The sequence below is a fragment of the Myotis myotis genome, unplaced genomic scaffold (genome assembly GCF_014108235.1).
Source record: "Myotis myotis isolate mMyoMyo1 unplaced genomic scaffold, mMyoMyo1.p scaffold_m19_p_17, whole genome shotgun sequence".
NCBI classification, from domain to species: domain Eukaryota; kingdom Metazoa; phylum Chordata; class Mammalia; order Chiroptera; family Vespertilionidae; genus Myotis; species Myotis myotis.
The window spans coordinates 7122783-7139366 of record NW_023416321.1 but is presented as its reverse complement, the minus strand read 5'-3'; the positions used below and the strand labels follow the sequence as shown (position 1 = coordinate 7139366).

The 16584-nt window shown below is 58.5% G+C and overlaps 1 long non-coding RNA gene across 1 annotated transcript; it reads left to right on the top strand.

The window, feature by feature from the left end:
• The first annotated feature begins 717 nt into the window (after positions 1-717).
• Positions 718-5336, top strand: LOC118671196. The gene is made up of 3 exons (XR_004972652.1): positions 718-877; positions 4773-4912; positions 5143-5336. It is a non-coding gene; the product is annotated as an uncharacterized LOC118671196 (long non-coding RNA).
• Positions 5337-16584: the final 11248 nt, after the last annotated feature.

The following is a 16584-nucleotide window of genomic DNA, read 5'->3' as shown; positions in this document are numbered from 1 at the left end:
CACACACACGCACTCACTCACACACTCACACACGCACTCACTCACACTCACACACGCACTCACACACTCACACTCACACACGCACTCACTCACACTCACACACGCACTCACTCACACTCACACACGCACTCACACACACTCACACACACACACACTCTCACACACACTCACACACACACACACGCACTCACTCACACACACTCTCACACACACACACACGCACTCACACACACGCACTCACACACATACTCTCTTACACACACACACACTCACACACTGAACCATGATTGGCTAGCTCACTGGGACCACTGGGCCAAGGCACTTCCTTCCACCGCACACAGAGCTACCCCAGGGCACACTCGTGCACATTCACACTCACACAGCCCCTGAGCAGGGGAGGAGGAATGGCAGCCACAGGCCCTAGAGCAGTGATGGCGAACCTATGACACGTGAACTCATTTTTTTTTTTTTGGTTGATTTTTCTTTGTTAAATGGCATTTAAATATATAAAATAAATACCAAAAATATGTCTTTGTTTTACTGTGGTTGCAATTATCAAAAAATTTCTATGTGACACGGCACCAGAGTTAAGTTAGGGTTTTTCAAAATGCTGGGATGCCGAGCTCAAAAGGTTCGCCATCGCTGCCCTAGAGGGGGGCTGGGAACAGGGTCACCCCAGAAGGACACCCCTAGGGCTCAGCCAGAAAAGGCTGGGAAGGGAGTGCTGAGCGGTCCCTGCCCCAGCCTGATGCCTCCCAGGCCAGGCCTGCAGACCGCTGCCCCGTGATGGGCTGCCAGCCCGGGCCACACCTGCTCTGCTCCCCTCTCCTGACCCAGGCTCCCTGGCGCCGGGAGCTCAGCCCACCGCCCCTCACAGGTACGGGGTCCCCACTCAGCTCGTCTCTCAGCCTCTCCTCCCACAGCCCTGGTGCCACCCTTCCTGACCTGCCATGCAGCACAGGATTCCCACGCCAACCCTGGGCCCAGGGCCAGTGCCGGTGTGTTCCCACCGAGGCCGGGGACAGGATTCCTGCAGCCCAAGCTGCCCGGGGCCCGCCCAAGACACAGCCGGGCCCTGCCTGCCACTGGGGGTGATGAAGGGGCCAGGCAGACCTCAAACCTGCTGAGGAGGCCACAGAGGAGGGTGACGGGGAGGCCAGGGGAGGGAAGAGGGTGAACAGTGGGCACAGTCCCCAATTCCCAGATGGAGGCGCCCTCCCCAGCCCCAGCCAGGAGCCTGGCCTGACTGTAGAGGCTGATGGGGAAGCTGCAGGGCTAACATAGGCCGGGGGTCCCCAGTGGGATCCCAGCACAGCCCATCTCAGGCCCCAAAGCAATTGCTCAACCTCAAGGTCCCATGTCATCCACCAAGAGCCCAGGGGCCTTGGCAGGTGGGGGCGCCCGTCCTCCTTTCACAGGCGGGGAAACTGAGGCCCACAGGGGGGAAGGAGGTGGGTAGGCTTTACAAGTGGTAAGGACTGACCTTGGCCAACCGAACATCGGTCCTTCCTAGCCCTTGACATCAATGCAGAGAGCCCCGGGCCGGGGGTGGAGAAAGCAGGGCCAGGGGGACCAGTGGTTAGCAGCTGCCCACAGAGCAGGTGGCCCCATGGGCACACGGCCCCACGCAACACTTCTGTCCCAGGCTCCACTGGGCACCCAGAGCTCCAAGCTGGGGAGGACAAAGACCTCCCTGAGAGACTAAGGACAACAAACAGGTGCCCCCTGCTGCTCCCTGGCCTCGCCCCCCTCCCCCCCAGACCACCCTTCACGCTCCCACCAGCCAACGTTTGCTGAGTCACGAGCAAGACCCAGGCTCCATCCACAGCCTGTGTTAAGCTTCAGCCTCCGGTGGCTTTCCAAGCGCAGAGGCAAAGGGGGGTACAAGGGCGGGGGGCACGAGGAGGGGGTGAGCAGGGGTGCCCCCACTGCCCAGGCCATTGTGGGGACGGGGGCTCCAGCAGGCGGCCCCCGCCTCCCAGGCTGCACCCCACCCAACGAGGACTTGCAAGGCAAGCAGTTCCCACACCCATTCCTGGCGGCTGCCAGGCAAGTTCCTTACAAGGCCAGGCGCTGAGCTGGCGCGGTCGCCGCCCGGGCGGGGCCCATACACCTGGCCGGGCCCAGCCCAGACTCACCCAGTGGGTGAGGAATGTGGGCCCCGCCTGCCGCCTGCCCGGGCTGGCCTGGGAAAGCTGCCACCCCGCTGGCTCCCGCCCGCCTGACTCAGCCTGGGTGGGCCGCGAAGCTGCAGCCTCAGCAAGACCAGCCTCCCCGGGCCCCGCCCGCCCACTGGGGAGGGAAGCAGGGGACAGGCCTGACCGAGGGGCCTCAGGACTGGGGGGAACAGCAGGGAAGCCGGGGAACTTGACCTTCTCCTGCACTGCAGGGTCTGCTCACAGCGGATCGCCTCAAATATCAGGAGAACTGGGTGCTCTGAACACGGTGACCTGGCCCGCAGGACCCGACCAGGGGTCCTCAGACTTTTTAAACAGGGGGCCAATTCACTGTCCCTCAGACCGTCGGAGGGCCGGACTATAGTTTTAAAAAAAAACTATGAACAAATTCCTATGCACACGGCACATATCTTATTTTGAAGTAAAAAAACAAAACAGGAACAAATACAATATTTGTATTTGCAGGTGGCCCGCGGGCCGTAGTTTGAGGACCCCTGGCCTGAGCCTCCAGCACAGACCACCTCTCCACTCTGGCCTCAGTGTCCTCGTCTGTAAAAGGGACCGGTGGCAGGTCCATCTCGCAGTGCAGGGCTGAGTGGTGGGCAGTTACTGCTTAACTGGGAAGCACTGGGCAAGCAGTGACCAGGCCTGGGCACTTGGGGGAGGGTCTGCCAGCTCTGGGAAGGTAGCTCCATGCAGGGAGGAGGCAGAAAGACCCAGGGTCCCACCTTTCCCAGGGCCACAGAGGCACTGCCCCCCCTAGTGCTCCCCACAGAGCTCAGTGCCCCCGTGGGCTCTGTCGCCCAGCACGGATGTATGTCTCCAAGTCCCAGGACAGGGGCTGTGTCTTGCCACTCAGACTAGGAGCTCTCAGAAAGCTGGGGCCACCATTCTCCCTCAGCCTGGGGGCTCCCCAGGGGCTGAGCCCCCACCTGCCTTTCTCTATTTCCCATAATCCTGAGCCCAGGATCACGGAAACCAAAGGCTGGTGAAGACCAGGAAAACCGTCCTCCTCCTCCCCAGTGCCACCTCACCCCCCAGGCCCGGCCAGCCCCCTGCTCACCCACCTGGCCAGCCCCCACACCCGATCCTGGGGCCGCCCCGTGGTGCCCCGACCCTGACCCTGGGAGCGAGGAGTCCTGCTGTCCCAGCCGGAGCAGGCGTGTCCTCTGACACCCACCCTCCCTGGGCCCAGGGTCTGGGGCTGGGGATCACTCAGGGCAAGGTGGCTGGACAGCAGGCTGGCTGGCCTGAGCTTGGGAGCGGGGGGGCCCTGCTGCCCCCTGCCTGCCTCCCCCCACCCGCAGCCAGGCTTCCCCACGGCGGGCAGGCAGGCAGGCAGGGCGTCGTGCAGGCCCAGGTTGGGGTGCGGCGTTGGCAGGACACCCCGTCTCTAGTGTTGGGTGTTGTGACTCGGTTACCCAGGAGGGAGGCTGGGGACTGGCTTCCTGCCCTGTTTGGGCCCCAGGCGGAGTGAGTGGGTGGGGAGGGAAAGCAGGGGATTTGGGGCGTGGACACTCACTTCCCGCTCCCAGGCCCTGTGGGCAGGGAGGGCCCGCTGGGGCTTGAAGCTCCCAGGCCCATCCAGACTTGCCCCGTTCCCCACCCCACACCCTCCCGCCCGCCTTTCTGCTGGCTCCGCAACACACCAGGTGCAGGGAGTGTGCTGGGGGCAGGGCGGACTCCTAGCTGCTCTGATGGGGGGCTGGAGAGCTGGGACCCCGACCAGACAGCCACTGCAAAGTCCTAGCCCCCAGGACCGACTCTGCACCACAGCCTGGCTCAGACCATGCGGGAGAGGGTCCCAGGAGACAGGCCACGTCACCGCCCCGCTCTGGGCCTCAGTTTCCCCAGCTGCACCGTGTCGGGAGCTGGCCTGGGTGGTCCCAGAGGGGCATCCCCAGGTCTCCTGTCCCATCATGAGCTGGGGGGCGGAGGAGGCGGGCCGTCGCAGGGAATCTCAGCTGGGAGCCCCTGGACATGGGCTCCTCACACATCTCCGCAGGCCTGGCCCGGGCCTGGCACCACGAGTGCCAATGAGCAGCTGAGTACAGGAGCCGGGGCTGCGGCCAGGGATGGTGAGGGAGGGGAGGGAGGTCTCCCTGCCAGCCCAGCAATGGCCAGGCCACAGCCCAAAGAACACGCCTGACCCCTGGTGACCTCCCAGCTCCCTTCCTCAGCCCCTGCCTCTCAGCCCCAAGTCAGCTTTCACTCATTAGATCATTTATTGAGCACCTACTGTATGCCTGGCTCAGTGCTGGAGGCAGAACCAAGGCCCTTTCGGGCATCAGGGACACACAGCGGGCACAGGAGGCCACCGGCAGCACTGAGAGGGCCCTGTGCTTGTGGCGGGGAGGGGAGAAGCTGAGTCTTAGGGGGGGATGGCAGGGGAAGACAGGAAGGGGACAGGCCACATCACAAAGGACACAAGGAGTGTGGGCATTTGGCACGGGGGGAGGCAAGGAGCTGGTCATTAAGGGCCTTGTCGCAGGTGTGACGGCGGGAATGGGGGTCATCGCAGCGGGAGGGGAGGGAGGTCATGGCAGGGAGGGACCCATCTCCCCACCAGCAAACACTCTCTCTCGTTCCCAACAGAGGCTCCGGACACTCTCAGAAATCCCAGATCCAGGCCACTGCTCTGGCTAAACACATGAGCTCATGCCAGTCGGATCCAGACCTGCCCTCCCAAGTCTTACGTTGGCAAAACAAGAGGCAAGATTCCTGCCCGCGCAAAGGTGCCAGCTGCTGGGCCCCGGGGCCGCCGGGCCGCTGGGGTGGGGGGTAGGCAGGGGCTGGCCTGCCCGGAGGCCCCTTCCCCGAGCCGCTGCCCCAGTTTGCTGCCTGGAAGCGTGGGATCCACATGGCCAGATCTCGCTCGTCCTCAGGAAACTGGACTCTGCCTTTAGCTGGGGAGACTCCCATCTCTGAGATGTAGAAACTGAGTCCAAAGCAACACCCCCTGCAGGTCAAACAGCGCAAGGACGTGAGAAGCTTCGGAGCCTGAGGCCTGAGGGGCAATGGAACCCAATGACCCCTGGACAGAAGGGGAAAGGGAGCCCTGGCCGGGCAGCTCAGCGGTTAGAGCATCATCCCGATACACCAAGGTGGTGGGTTCCGTCCCCAGTCAGGGCACATGCAAGAAGCAACCGGTGAATTCATAAATAAGTGAAACAACAGATCAATGTCTCTCTCTCTCTCTCTCTCTCTCTCTCTCTCTCTCTCTCTCTCCCTCTCCCTTCTTCCCCCCCCCCCCCCAATCAATAAATGTCTTAAAAATGGGGGAAAAAGATAAATTGACGGGTGGGGGTAGTAAAGGGCAAAGGGGGTCAGCTATATGGTGGTGGCAGATGATCTAAGTCGGGGAGGTGGGCACACAATGAATTTACAGCTCGTGTTTCACAGAAACGGACACTTGACACCTGTATAATCTTATTAACCAATTCACAAAAACAAACTTAATTTTTAAAAATCAGTAAACTGAGGCCCAGAGGGGGAACAGCCTGCAGGCAGCATCAAGGCGAGCCTAAACCCAGCCCTGGCTCCCCCGTGCTCCCAGTACCCCTCCTTCCTCCCTGGGAAACACCTCCCCTCACCTGCCCCCAGTGCAGGCCCCCGCCCCGCTGAAGGGGACGGGCTGGGTGGCCCCTCTCTAGCTGCCCACCCCCCCAAGCAGGCCTTTGCCCCCCACACTCCTGGGTCCCAAGGTCTCCCACACCCTCCCACTGTCTGACCTCACAACAGCCAAAATTATCCTCCCTCTCTACAGAGCATGGACACTGAGGCCAGAGCGATAAGTCAAGTCCCCGTCAGTGGGGGAGTGGGGGTGGGGGGTCTGGGCCTGCAGGTCCCTGTCACTCGGATGGGCGTCAGGGAGCACTGGGTGAGGGAGGCTCAGGGCGGGGAGGCCCAGAGTAGCCGGGCACAGGGCCGAGTCCCGAGAGCCAGGCTGCGGCCTCCCGTCCCTGCGTCTGCAGTGAGGATTCGGCAGAAACCCGGCAGCCTCAGGGTGGGGTGAATGCACAAGCCAAGAGGAGGTGCCCACCCGGGGAAGAGGCCAGGGTGCTGAGGTCCCGGGCTGTCCGCAGCCCCCCACACCCACCCAGGCACCCCTGAGTCCCACCTCTCTCTCTGGCACCTTCTGCCGCCCCCTCCCTTCGCCCACTTCTAGCCGTGGGCACAGCCGGTGTTTCAGCGCCAGCCTTCCGCGGGTGGGGGCACAGCTAACAGGCAGACACACTCCCATCTAGACTGCTCGGTGCCCTGGGCCTCGGGGCCACCCCAAGGTGTGCAGGAGCCACGCGTGTGTTCAGCTCTGGGCCCGGTCACGTGCCAGGGGACCCGGGATGACCAGGATGTGGGCCTGCCCCGCGGTAGGTAGCTCAGGGCCCAGTGGGAGAAGGGACTCGGAGCAGCCAGGACCTTTCCAGCCTCGAGGGCAGGAGAGACCCTGGGAGGGTCTCCTAGCCCTGGGATTCGCCTACGATTCTCTCCAAATTCTGGTCTGGTCTTTTTCAACTTTCTACTTGTAAACAGAAAAATACACAAATCATCCCCATACAACTGGATGGATTTCACAGCGAACCCACCAGTATCACCAGTACCCAGATCACAAAACGCTTTGGGCACCTCCCAAACCACCACCACCCCCCCCCCCCCCGCCCCACTCCCCCAGGCACCCCTCCCAGGGACTGAACTTCCTCCCTCCCTCCCCTTCCGCCGCCCCCCCCCCCCCGCCCCCACCCGCAGGAGTCACCACTACTCTGGCAACATGGATCCCTTTGGCACACTTTTGTGCTTTACAAAACTAGACTCATAACATAGCTTTTTTTCCCCCTTAATTGGAAGAAGTAGGGGTGTGTGTGTGTGTGTGTGTGTGTGTTTTAATCTTCACCCGAGAATATTTTTCCCTTGACTTTTAGAGTGGAAGGGAGAAGGAAAGACAGAAACACTGATGTGAGAGAAACACATTGATTGGTTGCCTCCTGCACGCCCCTGACCAGGGCCCAATCCAGGGAGGAGCCTGCAACCGAGGTACGTGCCCTTGACCAGAATCAAACCCAGGACCCTTCGGTTCACAGGCTGACACACTATCCACTGAGCCAAACCAGCCAGGGCTTCTTTGATGTCTTTTTGTTCAACGTCAAGATTCTCTCGCTGCCTGGAGAACCCTGCTCTGTGGAGAGGGGAGCCCAGCCCCAGCCTTGCCCACAGCAAGTGTCCAGAGCCTGGAGGATCTAACAGGCCCCTCCTCACCCAGGGGGCTCAGTGCTTCTCCCCAGGCCTGCTCCCAGGATGGACGTCAGGGAGGAGCCGGGCCTGGGTCTGCCGCCCAAGGCCTCCCCCAACACTCCTGCCCTCTGCCCTGTCCACCGGCTCCCCAAATCCGGGAAAGGCACCAGAGAGATATGCTGATGGCATGCAAATACAAAGTAATACAAAGGGGGAAACACAGTCCATAGTATTGTAATAACTACATATGGTGCCTGGCGGGTCCTGGAAATATTGAGGGAAACACTGTAAAATACAGATTGTCTCACCACTATGGTGGGCACCTAACACAAAATGATATTGAATGTGAAAAAATAATAATGATAAATTAAAAACAATTTTTAAAAATAATCCAAAATAATAAAAGTATAATATGCTAATTAGACCAGACAGCTGAACAACCTTCCAGATGAAGCCGCCGCAGCTGCAAGAGCCAGGCCCCTTGCACAAATGTCATGCTTCGGGCCTCTAGTCCTATATAATAAAACCCTAATATGCAAATCGACCAAACAGCAAAACAACCAGTCGCTATGACGCACACTGACCACCAGGGGGCAGGGGCTCAATACAGGAGCTGCCCCCTGGTGGTCAGTGTGCTCCCACAGGGGGAACACTGCTCAACCAGAAGCCGGGCTCATGGCAGCACTAAAGACCCCTCAGGGGATGTCCACCTGCCAGCTTAGGCCCGCTCCCCGAGAGGGCACAGGCTGGGCCGAGGGGACCCCCCCTGCAGTGCACGAATGTCATGCACTGGGCCTCTAGTAAATTAATAAATAAACGCAAATGGGCCCAGACTCCCTGAGTCAGCTTGGACAATGGCTACAGTGAGTGGAGCGTGAGACCTCCAAACTGCAAGTGGATAGACCCCTGCTGCCCGCTGGTCTCCGCCCTCCCCCCTCCCAAACCCTCCCCCTGACGCTGTGGCCTCCACTTCCCTCCACCTACTCTTCAGCTTTGATCCACTGGGGCTGCAGGTGGAGGCCCTGAGGCGGGTGCAGCCCCCGCCCTCCAGGAGCTCACAGTCTGCAGGGGAGGACACACAAACACACCGGACTTGGGGACTCCCTTGTCCTGGGTGTGGCCTGAGACTCTGCATTTTGGGCCAGCCCCGAGGGACGTCGACGCTGCCGACCCGGGTCCGCTGTGTGAGTAGCCAGGAGGTGTGTGCACAGCGCCTCCGGGGGCACAGAGGGCACTGGGGAAAGGCAGGCAGGAGGGTGGTTAGGGGGGCACCTGGGAGCCAGCAGGCCACGAGGTCAAGGGTAATGACCTTCTGACAAGTGATGCCCTTGCTGAAGCAAAAGCAACTTGGATCACCCAGTGGATGCCGCAGTAACACCAGCCAGTGAGCTCTGACCTCATGCAGGAAGCTGGCAGCTCTGAAGGGAATCCCTTCCCCTCTGCCCCCAGTGCAGCCGGAACAGTTCACAGTGGTTTGCCATTAGGGTATTCGTTTAGGTAATGTCTTCCTAGCAGGAAGGATAAACTTCACTTTAAGCCTTAAACACGTTTAAAAACAAATTAAAAGAGTGTGTTAACCCTGCATTTTTTGTTACTTAAAAAAAAAAAAAAGACCTTGCTGCCCTAGCTGGTTTGGCTCAGTGGATAGAGCAACAACCTGCGGACTGAAGGGTCCCGGGTTCGATTCATATGAGAAAGAACGAGGGTGTCACACAGCCTTCCATGCCCGCAGCGGCTGGGACCATCCTCACTCCCAGCGGGGGCTGACCCGCCTCCCCAGTCCAGCTGGCCAACCTGACCCACCTCCGGGCCGCCTGGCGGAGCAGCAGCGACCCCTGCCGGCCGTCGGGGACTGGCAGGCGCGTGCAGAGCCCTGATTCTGAGCTCCTGCCGCCACCTGGTGGCCTTCTCCAGAGGCGCAGCCGGAGTCCCAAACAGGGGGAGTCTGTGAGCGCTCAGGGCCCGCATAGCCCGGTTTCAAAGGCCTAGACCAGTGGTTCTCAACCTTCCCAATGCCGCGACCCTTTAATGCAGTTCCTCATGTTGTGGTGACCCCCAGTTTCATTGTTACAAGTTGAACATAATGAAAACATAGTGATTAATCACAAAAACAATATGTAATTATGTATGTGTTTTCTGATGGTCTCAGGCGACCCCTGTGAAAGGGTCCTTCGACCCCCCAAAGGGGTCGCGACCCACAGGTTGAGAACCGCTGGCCTAGACAAACCTGCAAAGTATTCTGGGCAGGGATAGAAGCCTCCAAGCTGTTGTTCACGGAAAATATTCCATCTCGTCCCTGTTTGTTATTTGACGGGTGGGAATCCATGAGACATGCCCAGCTGGGTGCCTGGCACGTGTTAGATGCTCTGAATGCCCAGTTCCCGGGTCGTTGAGCAAAGATCATGAGCTGTGGCCAGAGGGTGCTAACAGGGGACCTGAAGGGCTGCTGACCCACCTCCTCCCACCCCTGCATTGGGCTTTGCAGGATTCCTTCCTCTTTTCGTACCTTCATTCACTGCGCACTCATCCTTTCCACAAATGCCAGCCCCAAGCACGCGCGGGGCCGCTGGAGAAATGCTGAGAGCACAGTGCGGTCCTGCCACGCGGGGCTGACGTCTGGTGGGGTAGACTGCTGCCCAGGAATCGCAGGAAGGTGTGCCAAGGCACCTACAGGGGGAACAGACCAGCACACGGGCGGCCTGACCTGCTTGGGCATCGGGAGGTTTCTAGCAGCCTGAAGAATGGGTGGTTTTAAAAAAAAAAGCCCTAGCCGGTATGGCTCAGTGGATAGCGTGTTGGCCCACAGTCTGGAGGGGTTTGATTCTGGTCAAGGGCACCTACCTCAGTTGCAGTCTCAATCTCTGGCCTCGGTCAGGGTGCATGTGGGAGGCAACCAATTGATGTGTCTCTCTCACATCGATGTCTCTCTCTCTCTCTGTCTCTCCCCCCTTCTGCTCTCTCTAAAAATAAACAGAAAATGGGAGACATCTGTAATACTGTCAACAATAAATATATATATATATATTTTATAAAAAAGAATGGGTGAGTTAGCCAGACCAAGAAGGGGCATGCAGATGCCAAGGCCTGGAGGTGGGGAGTGTGCCCAGCAAATTGCCAAAAGAAGGACTGGGAGGCAGGAGCACAGAGGGTACCAGGGAGGGGGCAGGACAAGGCTGGAGGGAGAGGCGCTGTGCCAGGCAGAGCCCCAGCGCCAGTGCGTGCGCCAGGTTCAGCATGGAGCCACCGCAGGTCTGGGAAGAGGCAGGCATGCCTGCTGCTTAGGGTCCCCCACCCTAGGACGGGGCAGCTCTTCCTCCTTCTGGGATGAAGTCAGCCTCTCCCCCCCCGCCCCACCCCCCTCAAACCGCAGGCTCCTGTTCCCCTGGGGCATTCACAGAGGGAGTCACCTCGCGTCCCCACTGGCTGTTCCCTGGCAGAGGCGTCTCGGGGCAGATGGCAGGTTGGTCTGGAACGAACCCCAGCGCATCCCCTTAATGGCTGTGTGGCCTTGGGCCCAGTACTCAACCTCTCGGAACCTCACTTCTCTCCACTGTAACAGGCATAACGTTGCTCACCTCGGACATGGTGCTCGTGAGCGGGCTGGTGAGAAGAGGGGCTCTACCCGTCTTCCTCCGTGCTCCCCAGAGCCCCGGGCTGACCCGGCATGCGGATCGTGGGTATTGGTTAGCAGGGGGAGCTCCTCCCAGCACAGTGCCTCCCGCTTGGCGGGTGTTGGTGGTATTAGTTGAATGAATGAATGATCACTGTGGTGGGTACAGGCAAATCCACCATGGCCACTAGGGACACAGGCCAACAATTGCAAGCGGTGACGACGCCCTCAGCCCCTCAACTTAGCCAGCAGCACCCAACCCCCACCCCATCTGTTCCCAGGGGAACGTGCAGACACCCACAGCTCAGTAAGAGAGGAAACCCAAGACGGGGCCCTGCGTGCTGCGGGCGCCCTCTGCTGGCCAGGCCCGGCGCAGCCCCCGCACGCCCCAACCCCCCAGAACCCAGAGAAGTCCTGCCGGGGAGAAAGGCTCAACTTCAGGGAGCAATCCCACCCCTCCCCCACACAACCCCTCTGCCTCGGGGACCCCAGGCCGCCCCTGACCCCCACACACATCTTTGTCCGTCCTCTCCCCTCTCGCCTGCTCCACTGGCAAACACAGTTCAGGCATCCCTGAGTCCCTGCTCTCTGTCTCAGGTTAGAATCGTCAAATGTAGGAGCAGGAAGGGACGTAGCAGTAGGGGTACAGCTGGCTGGGCACCTGTCTGCCAGGTCCTGTCACCTACAGCCTTTTACCACCTCCCGGAAGTGCAGCCAGACCGTGCAGGATCCTCAAGGTCACAGGGCAGGGATTTCAAGAAACCTAGCGTGGGTTTTGTTTGTTTGTTTTTAAATGTATTTTTATTGATTTCAGAGAGGAAGGGAGAGGGAGAGAGAGATAGAAACATCAACGATGAGAGAGAACCATTGATCGGCTGCCTCCTGCACGCCCCCTACTGGGGATTGAGCCCACAACCTGGGCATGTGCCCTTGACCAGAATCAAACCCAGGACCCTTCAGTCCCCAGGCTGATGCTCTATCCACTGAGCCAAACCAGCCAGGGCCTTAGTGTTTTTCATCTGCCTGGATGGGGCTCCTCCTGCCTCCATTAGGGCAGTAAGTGGGCCTTGAGATGAGGGCAGGGCCCTCTGTGGCCCCAGAAACCTCACTTCGACCCTCTTCTGGGCCACACAGAATCCCAGGAAGGTGGAGAGAGTGGTGCATGGCAGGTCCTTAGTGCGGCCATCGTTTCCCCTTCGGGAAAACTGCATGAGAGAGAACAGGAAGACGAATATTCACAGGCCTTGGGCACGAGCTGGACTCTGTGATGGTCCGTTCCTGGTACACCTAGGACACGAGCCCCAGCCCGCAGTGCAGAACCAGGACCCAAACCTGCCCAGTCCCCTGCCCAGCGCTCCCTCCACCCACCTGGGTCTCTCTTGGAAAGGGGACCGCAGAGACCTCGCGAGGGGGCAGCTCAGCAGGCACGCACACTCGCAGGACAGGCCTCCCGCTGGTGCCCGGACCCTAGAGAGAGGACCCTCCTCAGCCCACCTCTTCGGTTCAGGGTTTGGTCCCCGGGAAAGTGAACGGAACCAGCACCACCTGTCAGGAAGCTCAGTCTATGCTGCCATCTTGTGGTCATAGCGGGAAGTGCGTCTGTTCTGCATCTGCGTTGTAATATGTCAGAATTGCATTCCTTTTTTAATATATATGTATATATATATATATATATTGATGATTGATTGATTTCAGAGTGGGAGGGACAGGGAGAGAGAGAGAGAGAAATGATGAGCGAGAATCATGGGTCGGCAGCCTTCTGCATGCCCCACACTGGAGATAGAGCCTGCAACCCGGGCATGTGTCCTTGACCAGAATCGAACCAGGGACCCTTCAGTCCACAGGCCCACGCTCTATCCACCGAGTCTAACCAGCTAGGGCAGAACTTCATTCCTTTTTAAGGCTGAATGATATTCCATTACATGTGTGTGGATCACATGGTAACTTTATGATTAGTGTTTTGTGTGTTTTTTGGAGAAATGGCTGTACTGTTTCCCAACACTATAGCCAGGGGGAGACTGAGAATCAGACAGGTGAAGGTTCGTACAGGAGGTAGCAGAGCCCCGAGCCAAGCACCTGTGCCCCAGAGATGTTTCTAGTTCCCTGAGCCACCAGGATTCCGACTCCCACTCCAGAAGCACACGCGGAAATGGAAACCCGTGATTTGAACTGAACTGAGGTGTCAATGTAGGTGTCATCCTCACAGATGGGGAATGATTTTGCCACAGAAGAAGGAATATGAGGCCCAAGAGAGCAGGAGTCAGAAGTTTGGGACCTTGTCATGGTACCCTCGTTGGGGTTCTTCGTTTCTCCAAAATATAAATAGAGAGGAAACCCCAGAGGAATTTCCAGACAGATTTTATTAAGCTTGTGCTCAAGCACAAGGGAGACAGCACAGAGGAAGGAAGGTCCTCTGAGCCGGCTCGGGGGCTGGCTCTGCATGGCTGCTTTTGTAAGTGGGGACAGCCCGGCCAGCATGGCTTGAGCATCGACCTATGAAGCAGGAGGTCTCGGTTTGGGTCCCAGTCGGGGCACACGCCCAGGTTGCAGGCTCGATCCCCAGTGTGGGGTGTGCAGGAGGCAGCCGATCGATGATTCTCTCTCATCATTGATGTTTCTAGCTCTCTCTCCCTCCCCCTTCCTCTCTGAAATCAATAAAAATAGATTTTAATAAAATAGAACACCCAAGTGAAATTGGACGTCATTGCAATTGTTCCGGCAAGAATGATAAAGAGCCGTTCTAAGGCTTTAGAAAACAAAAGCAAAAGCAGACCGATGTGGGCGGGGAGGCTGGGGAGAGCCACGTGAGCGTGCGTTTGGCTCTGGAAGGGCCTAGAGCAGCGCTGTCCAATAGGAATTTAGTGTGTGCCACCTGCGTAACCTTACATTTCCCAGCAGCCACGCGTCCAAAACGTAAAAAGAAACAGGTCAGATTCATCTCAACACTCTGTTTTCCTTTACCCACTACGTCCCAAACATGATCACGTCAGCGTCTGCAGCCTCGCTGGGCCGTGAGCGTGAGGGCAGGTGACAGGCCTGGCCCGTCCCTGCTTCCTCCGTGAGCTGGGCTCACTTCACCCTCCGGACAGTGGCAACTGCCCAGGGGAGGGCAGACAGGCAAGGTGGCCTTTTCCTCCCACCTAAGCGAGGCGGCCTCCCCTCGTCCCATGGACAGGGGCTCCTGGTAGGACTTCCTGGAGGAGGAAGGAGAGGAGGGAAGGAGGGATGGAGGAGGCAGACGCTCTGGGCGGGAGTTCCCCCCTCGGCTGGCCTGGCGGGGTGAGTCCCTGGCACAGGAAGAAACGCAGAACAAGAAGAAAGCCTGGCTGGGGTGGGGAGGGAGGGGGAGGGGCAGAGTGTCACTGACACGCACAGGAAAGCGCTCCGGCATACAGGCTCCAGATCGGTGAATTTTCATCACCTGGACCCAGATCCAGATCATTTCCAGCACCACCACCCCCGCCCCCCAGGTCCCCTCCCGATGAAGGGGTCCGTGTTGCCAGTAGAACCCCACGGGGTCAGAACCAGCTGACAACTAACAGGCACATCTCTCGTTGAAGTGAGCTGAGCACCCAGGTGGCAAGAATAACGCCTTCAATCACTGGAAATGTGTGTGTTGGGGGGGGGGGGGGGGGAGGCAGACGTGTAGGCGGGGGAGGAGCATGCACTATTCCAGTCATTTACACCGTTTACACCAGCGGTTCTCAACCTGTGGGTCGCGACCCCTTTGGTGGTCGAACGACCCTTTCACAGGGGTCGCCTAAGACCATCCTGCATATCAGATATTTACATGACGATTCATAACAGTAGCGACATTACAGTTATGAAGTAGCATCGAAAATAATGTTATGGTTGGGTCACCACATGAGGAACTGTATTTAAGGGGCCAGAAGATTGAGAACCACTGGTTTACACACATGGGTGATAGCTCCCAAATAAAGAATGCAAGAAATAGTCCATTTATTTGACTTTAAAAAAAAAAAATCAAGTTAAATCCTGAGCCAGTTACCATCCCACCTGCCATCCCACCGGCTGCCCGGAGGTTGATCTGGGCTGTGACGGAGGCTCCGGGGCTCCCCAGGACTCCCTCTAGGTCACGGGGTTTCTGCAGCACCAGAGCTTTGGGGAGGCCCCTTGGACCACATCATCCGGCTGCCCTGGTTACCATGGAGACGCCTATTTCCACACAGGATGCAACCCTTTCCTGGCGGGAGAACCTGCTGCTTCTGGGCCAGGTTTGGGGCCCTGGGAAGTTTATCGAGGCTGAGGGTCCCTGGGTGTCCCACACAGCCATGCCCAGGAGACCCAGGGAGCTCCCACCCCTGTCCCATCCCCATTCTGAGGGGCTCGCCCCTGTTCCCTGCTCAGATTCTCTCTCTCTCTCTGTCTTTCTCTCTCTCTCTCTCCAACCCCCTCTTCTCCATCCCTCCCTTCCACCCTCCCTCCCTTCCCCTCTGGGAATTGATTTAGTGACTTGATCAAGTTACATTTTTATCCTGTCACATATAATCTCCTCTTCAAATCCTCTTTAAAAGCCTAAGGGGAAGGTATCATTATCCTTTTGTGCAGGTGAGAGAAATGGAGGCGGGAGAGACTGAGTCACGCAGGCAGGGAGAGGGGGCGGTGACCCTCAGGTTCAGGTGCCCCTGGCTGCTGGGGCCGGGACCTGGGAACCAGCAGCACATGCGGAAGACAGCGTTAACAGAGGGCACAGAGTCGCTTCCCGAGGAACCCACCCTCGTCCACGACCCCTCCCCAAGCTCCCAGGGCCAGAGCAGCCTCTGCACTCACTGGCGGTGAGTCCTGCAGACCCTCCTCCAACACGCTCCCAGCCGGGGAGCCCAGAGCGTTGGGCTTTCAACCTGGGACAGGTCTTAGAAATGACCCCGTCCTCCTTGTATGGGAAATCAAACCGAGCCCCGAGAGGTCAGCGGATCCCTGCAGGAGGGGCTGGGCAATGGGGGTCACCGAGGGCCACCTCCCTGTCCGGCGCCAAGAGGCCAGGTCCAGCAGCTCCTTTGGGAGCCGAGTCCGACCTTTTTAAAAAGGAGGGTGGCTGGGGTCAGAGCCCAGAGCCAGCCCTAGTAACTGAGCACCTGTAACGCATGTCCACATGGTCATTCACCCACCGTGTGCCGGTCCCCACCTCACACACACAGCAGAGCTGACAGCCTAGCAGGGAGACACGCAGAGAAAGAGGCAGGGCCAGGTTCGTGGGTGTTGAGGTGAGAACGTCCAAACCTGTAGAAAACTTTTTATAGGAGTTTGTTTGAGCCCTAGCTGGTTTGGCTCAGTAGATAGAGCATCCGCCTACGGACTCAAGGGTCCCAGGTTCCATTCTGGTCAAGGACTTGATCCCCAGTAGGGGACGTGCAGGAGGCAGCTGATCAATGATTTTCTCTCATCATTGATGTTTCTATCTCTTTCTCCCTCTCTCTTCATCTCTGAAATCAATACAAATACATATATATACATATATATTCTGTATATATTTAACAAAGAGTTTATTTGAGCCAAAGCAAATGCATTGTCAGGAAGCAAGACCTCAAATGCTCCAAAAAAAGACAG